We start from the raw sequence: 7,431 nt of genomic DNA, 5'->3' as shown, positions 1-7,431 counted from the left end.
TTAATTGAGTATGATTTCCTCTTCGTACACGTTTATCTGAATCGATCGCAGCATATCAGGACTATCATTTTCAGCATTGTTCCTTTAATTTTGTCGTGCCAGGAAGGAAAACGTATTGTCTGTCGTAGTCGTTTTTCTTTTATTTTTCATTCTTCCTGGGACGACTAATTACCTCGTGCAATCTACAGATCGTGGTAATTGACACAATACCTTCGGTTACGTGTTCATTTGAAGTGTATCAATTCTATGATAAAAAATATAAAATTGTTTTTTTATTTCAACTAGTGCATCTAGCAATTTAACGGATGCCCATTGCGTACCACAGTCATGAATAAATGATTTAACGATGTCAGAATAGTTTCTAAAAATAATTCGATGCAAACAAAATACGTTTTACATTTTTCGTTCTTCTTCTTATACGTCGTTCGCTTTCGAGGCTTTTCCAAATATTTTTCTTTTTATCCCGAATGAATTGAAGCTATGATCGCAAAAATCGCGGTGTGATACAATCGTATAAAAACGAGCCTTGTGAAACGAGGAATTGTTGTAATCTGTCGAGTGGCCACAATGGTTTCGCTTAGCCGCGCAATATCGGTGCAAAACACTGTTTCGAAAACCTGTTTTTCGATTTGTCTGTTTGCTTTTCATTTTAGAAGGAAATTGATCGGATCATTTCCTTGATTTTTGTCTCGTTGATGTTGCGTAGGAAACATAGTACTTCAATTTATTGAATAATTAAGTTTCGTGGTTCATTAGGTCTGTACAATAGGTCGTTAATGATTATATTTTTGTTTTTCTTATCAAGTAGTTGGTGCTATTTTTGAAGGATAAAATATAAGAATCTGGGGTTAATTTTGGATGAACATTGCAGTCTTCTAATTTGTATTCACTTCAGGTCCTCCAGAAAGAAGAAATTTCGTAGAAACTTAGGGTTCTTCTAATCTTCATTTTCTTTTGCATTTTAGCCGAGGGCTAGTTTTCATATTTTCTTTTTCTGTTCCTATCCCATAATTCTTTGCAATATATTTTTCTCTTTTTCCTGACCCTTCTTTCTAAAGAACTGCATAAATTATAATCTGTCATTGCAACACTCTACTTTCCTATTTCTAGAATTTTTCTAAAAAATTTTCAGATTTCTGGCAGATAATATCTCGATGATCATCATAAATGATTACCTTGAAAATGAAACTTGGAAGGTTAACACAAGGAAAAGGTAATTACAAGGAAAAGACGACAATGCTCAATTGAATGTTATTGTTCAGAGATTGGAACAATGAATGTTGACGAATCCCTGTACGAATTTTATTGGCACCGGTATCAAGGAAGCGGCCACCCTGTGGGTTCGCATGATACATTTGTGAATCATCCCAGCTAGCTTTTCGAGCCTTCTTTCCATTCTTTTCCAAGAATTCTTTTTGCTAGAGCCGACGACCGCAGGATTGATCCCTGAAACCCGATGGTTTCTTGCACGAAATCCGAATGCAGATGAACCTAACAGTGACTAATCACTAAGGAAATTCGGTGAAATTACATTTATCCTATAAGCTAACGAGGAACCGTCGATTAAACGGCAGTATGCGAATTGATACGTGTTCAGAATTCTAAAATTACAGTCAAATTAATTTGTTAAACGATAGGATTGAAAATAGGAAAAATAAGAATCGAAGTGTCGTAATATTCTCTTATGAATATTCATTGGATGATTCATTTCTAGAACGATACGAACCTAGTTTCTACATATGATTTTTCAAGCGTTATCGGTTGACCATGAGGGAAATTATCGGAAAAAATTCAGCACGATGTACTCTTTCGACCGGAATTATGAAAGCCAGCAGTATCTCATAGAACAAGGAAAAGTAAGAAAATTTCGTTCGACTGATTTTCTTCTACGACATTGTAAAGTTATTACAATTCTTTTTCACTCGAAATGATACGCATTGTTTTCTCCTATTTATCGGTACGTTTATCGTATACGTGCTTGCTGTTTTGTTTTCTCAACGCAGTTCCATGAAACAATTTGTTGTAAGCAAATTGTAGTATCGTCTTTCTGAAAATGTGGGAAAATTTATGCGATTATAGTCCCTTTTGATATTCGTTGAAATTATTGTACCTCCCCGTATCTTTCAACATTTGAAAAATTTACAAAGAAAGATTAAATATATAAAACAACGATAAAATGTTTTGGGATTTTGAACGTGAAACTTTAACATGGTTTCTACCTCAATTTTAACAAGAAGCTAGCATATGACACACACGGTGCGTCGTGAACTTTAATTTGAAGATATACAATTAGTGTTAATTTTTATAATCGTAATAGGATGTTCTACTTTGGAAAAAAAAAAAAGACAGATCCAAGCATAGACCTGGATATCTCTTATTTCTGAATGAAAGTCTTTCCAGTGGAAGTGGACGTGAGCCACATGAAACAAACTGTCCAGACCTATTTTGAATGAAAATAGGAGGAGAAAGAGAGACAAAGGGAAGAAGAAAGAGATTGGTCAGCGAGGTTTTATTCGGACCCAAAGGACGTGTTCCTCTTTTTTCTTGACCCTGGTGACCCGACGATAGCATCGTCATTTCGGAATGCATTTGCATTAATTCGGTCCTAAGCCTATTTAAATGCAGCCGAGGCAAGTTTGTAATCCTATCTGGAACGTCTTGCAGAAAGGATACGCAGAATGCCGGCGGAGGACACGGAAATTAGCAGATAAATCAATTTCTCGGAACCTGATTTCCTGCATGGTAGATCTTGAAAGAGTGAAATATCATTTGAAGAAGACTCGTTCAAAAGGGATGCTCTTTGTTTCGTTTCCCGTAGCGAGAAAGGATTTTTTCACGAGAAAATCATCAATCACCAGAAGGAATTTGTTGTTTCATTTTATCGAATTGTTGATACGGTGTCACGTGCGAGTACAGGCGCCACGACTCTGCGTTTCTAATCAGACAATTCCTGCAGATTTTCCGAATGTTTCTCGTGAAATCGCTTTACTTTCTTTCTTCTTTTGTCCGTCGAGTATTCGGAGAAAAAATACTGCGTACTAATCTTCGTACCTTTATACCTTTATATAACAAACTCAAGTGAATTAAAGCGAGATTCGCTCTAGAGCCAACCCTTTTTCGGTCATTTCCGGATAGACCGGAAGAGACCAAAAAAAAAAAAAAAAAATTCAGCCACTCGTTGAGATTTTGATCCACTAAACATAACGGCACAAGAATTTTTTCAATAACTCTTACCGTTTGGCCTGTACAAAAGTGACAGAAAATCTAAATCCTTTAACTCCCTTCTCAAGATTTTCAATCTTAGATACGGGTTGGCCAATAAAAGAAATATTTCCCAGCCAGTCTGACACTTTTGGCAGATAGTATATTTCTTTCGTCGCTATTAGACGCTGAGGAGAATCCTTCTCGAGTTAGAAGGGATTTATCAAGCTGACCCCTTGTGTTAGGATAACATTCCTCGGATGGATCATTCGTTATGGGGGGGAAAGGGTACGGGCAGGAAGTTTCTTTGGTGGGCGCGGAGAATTTGCAAGAAAAAGAACAGCTGGATCGAAGGGAACCATGAAAGACATGGTTCGGCCGCGCCTAAAAAATCATCTTCCAGCCAACCCCTGTTTCCATTCTCGTTCCCACCATACCCGACCCGTCTAATTCAAATCGTCCATCGATCCTGTCGACTCATCCTTCGTCATACCTTTTCCTTTCTTTTTCACTTGCATTTGCGACGTTTTTCTTTGGTCAAGGCTATCGCGTGACAACGACTCGTCGAAACGCGGTGGATCCCTCTTTAAGGATGATAAACGATCGACTAATTCCATTAGGAATGATAGAGATTCAGATTGGCTGGTATGCATTCATAGCCGCTTTCAAGAAAGGCTCGTTTGCCATGGAATTTTTAATCAAACCAGATCGATTTAAGTACTTACTGGTATCTGGAATATCTAGGGAATTCGAGAGTTAATAGGAAAAATAGAAAAATTTGTATCGAGGAGTTTTTCAATTTTATTTTTCATTTTAAGAAGCTACAAATTCTAATATAAAATTTCTACTTTGAATTTGAAAAAATTAGTCATTTTTCTTCCTAGAAAAGCGTACAATTTATCCAGGAATCGTTTAGGTTCACACGCGAATTGATGGTAACCCTAGATCCAAGAATCCACTTAATTTCTTCGTTCCAGTAATAAATCCCGCTCGGTCGAGCCCTCGATGAATACCATTATAGGTGGAAATTACATCGAACCCTCGTTCGATGCATAATCGAATCAAGTTAGTACTTGTTGCACGATAAAAACCAAGGGAGAGCTTCCCTGATGGATGAATCAGCGATTATAGCATCGATTCTTCCTGCTCACAAAAGGGAGCATTCGCACCTTCCTTTCCTTTCTCTTTCCGTGAAACTTGACGAACTTGACACGTTGGAAAGGGTTATCTTATTCAATACCACTCGATAGTCGATGCTGAATTTTCGATCACTTATTTCGAGTGCTTATTTCGGATCTCGTCTTTGCCAACAAACTTTTCTCTTCTTTAGTTATTCAATTTTTATCCCATGGTATTCAACGCGTTATCCATAAGATGTTCTTTTTTTTCCTTTTTTTTTTCAATTGGACCTCATTCATTTACGTAGATCGTCTTGTAATCTATGGACACGACGACCTTTCAAGATGATCCATCGTGTTGCATTTCAATCGAACGGGAAAGGGAAATACGATGCAGATGCATCCTGCGAACCTTGTGCATAATCATTCGCTCGATCCTTGCATCGGAATTATTTATTAGCAGAGCACAATTGGGTTGCATGTGATCGAGGACAGGAATGATCATTTCACGTGTAAACATGTTCAAGCAGGAATAATTGTGAAGAAGAAATTTGAAATTTCCATGGAAAAAACTGTCCTCACCTTCTGTAGAACAGACTTATGCTAAATTCACGTAACAGAGTGTAATCATTTTAATCGTCATCTGATGGAATTACGTGCAACGTGTGTGTACACGTAACACCAGAGGCGACAGCATTTATTTTCCACGGAGGAAACAAGGCAATTAACCCACGTTCAAACGAATTACTTAATTTTTCCTCCTGAACGTAGAAAGAAACATAATATCGAATACACTCGGTGCACGGTTTGGTTGGAATTTCCATGAGTAAAATGGACCGCGGAACGTCTGTCTCTGATTTCTGCCGCTCGAGCAATTATTTAATTGTAACTGATTTCCTGTCACTGCCTCCAACGCGGACTAGATTTCTCGCTAAGATAAGTAGCACGTGCGTGCAGCTCGCAATCTTCCGATGATGCTGATGGGAAATGTCTGAAACGTGATTTCTTATTAGAGAAAATTCGTGGTGGAAATTACAAGAAATTTTAGACGATTAATTTTTCATGCCGCGAGGGGACGTGGATCATTCTTAAATTATTTGATTAGAAAATTTTTTGGAGAAAAAAATAAATACTGTTGCGATGCATCGTCGAAAATGCGTCAGCTTTTAGCATCCACAGTTGCTAAACTCGCCAGGCTGAATGAATGACTCAGAATGACAGTAAGGTTTTTTCTTTTCCTCTTCTTCTCTTTTCCATGGAAGATTTTTATCCTTGCGGAATCGTTGAATAAGCAACGTTGCTCGGAGTCCCGTGAATCTGGATGCGTCGATTCTTGAGGAATCTAAAACGATCCAATCATCGATTCATCGTATCGATAAGGATCGAGGATGATCAATCATCGATCGATTTCTTTTCGAAAAGTTCCAGATTTCTGAGAGGGTATCTTAATTAGTTCCAATTAGTGTTCCTCTGATTTTGGAAAAAACTCATTTGTGAAATTTCAATTAACAATAAAATAGGGGAAGGAATAATATTTCTTATTAAATTAATTGCAAAGATATATCATTGTTGACATTATTATGTTTTATTACCATATTGATTCATATTGGACACATTGTAGTGTCATCCTGGTTTCTCGTCATTGTATTTCCGATTGATATCATGGATCATCGGTGATTCACGTATTAATAAATAAACTCCTCAGACGTGTCAATTATTATAAATTATCTTTTATACTTGTATGTTACACTCCGTTTCATTCAAAAAGAAAATACCATAAGATCCATGTTATAATTAAAATCTTCGTCAATTTTTCCATCAAACTATCGAATCAGAAGTAAAATATTCCAATACCTTGCGTTGCATAATCGCAGCCTTTTCAATAGATTGCAACAAGACGCTGACAATTGTTCTTCCGGCTATTTGTATTTAATCATTTTAACAGGAAACAGGGGTTTTGACTTTGGTAAGCTTTCCGGTGAGTCAGATGGATAAAACGAATCAAATATAAAATCCTCCACCCCGAAACCTTTGCAGAATCTCTGGTAATGGATCGGTTAGCAACATGCGCGAAACACGCGAGTCCCGTTGCGATTTATTAACACAAAATCGGCACGCTTCAGAATTTGAAAAGCCATGTGCAATCGGGTTTCCGCGTAGCCGATCGTTCGATAAACGCGATCACGTAGGCACGTGCCTGCCCCGACTCGTTCGGTTCACAGATTTATGCGGACGAATGGCGGAAATGGGTGAGAACGGTGCAGAAAATCGTGTAACGATCGTGTTTTCAATGTAACCGGCCACTCGAAATTCACCGCGTGAACTGGAGGGATGAATTAACGATCCCGTCACCCTGACAAATCCGTCGGTTAATTAAATACGAAATTTTGAAAATCGAGACTGAGGCCTCTCTGTACGTGCACCGACTCTGGTAAAGGAAATTACTCTGACGATTAAATCAGACGTTTCAGAAGGATTCTTGAGGATATGTTTGTTGTTTTAAAAATTGAAAAATCATCGATTTAATTATTTTTGTAATGAGGGAAGTTTGAGCGTCATGCATTATTAGATGCATTTTTTTTAATAACTGTTGAATGCAAATCTTTCGGAAATTCTCTTAGAATACTTATCAAGTATTCTCAGCTCGTTCAGATGGACGTTTACAAGGCGATCAAGTGTAAAACAGTTGCAGCGAAATCACGCTTTCTCACATCAGCGATGATGTAACTATACTTTAATTCCGAATTTCTAATCTTCACGGTCCTATTCACAGGCATTCATCGAAATGCATAAAATTTAGCAACGTTCGCTTTAAAAATTAACCCTCGATTCATTTTTACCGATGGTAAATCAGCGTCTCGTCGATACTAATCAGAGAGAAAGAAACGTAATAATGAAAAGCAATTGAAACGACGAAAACCTGATCCATCGAAGGTTTTCGATCGCACTGGCGGCATTTTGAAAAGCACGAAAGGATTCCTGTAACACGGCTATTTGACCTTGCGAGAAATCGTCTGAATAATTCAACGTTTAATTCAGAAACCGTCTATGGCATATCTAATTTTGATGCGCAAACGTTAGATACATATGTATCCGCATGGGTGTTGAAGTA

This window comes from Osmia lignaria, chromosome 2, assembly GCF_051020975.1.
Source record: "Osmia lignaria lignaria isolate PbOS001 chromosome 2, iyOsmLign1, whole genome shotgun sequence".
NCBI lineage: Eukaryota > Metazoa > Arthropoda > Insecta > Hymenoptera > Megachilidae > Osmia > Osmia lignaria.
The sequence above is the reverse complement of the archived record's forward strand: the minus strand, read 5'-3'. Positions refer to the sequence as shown.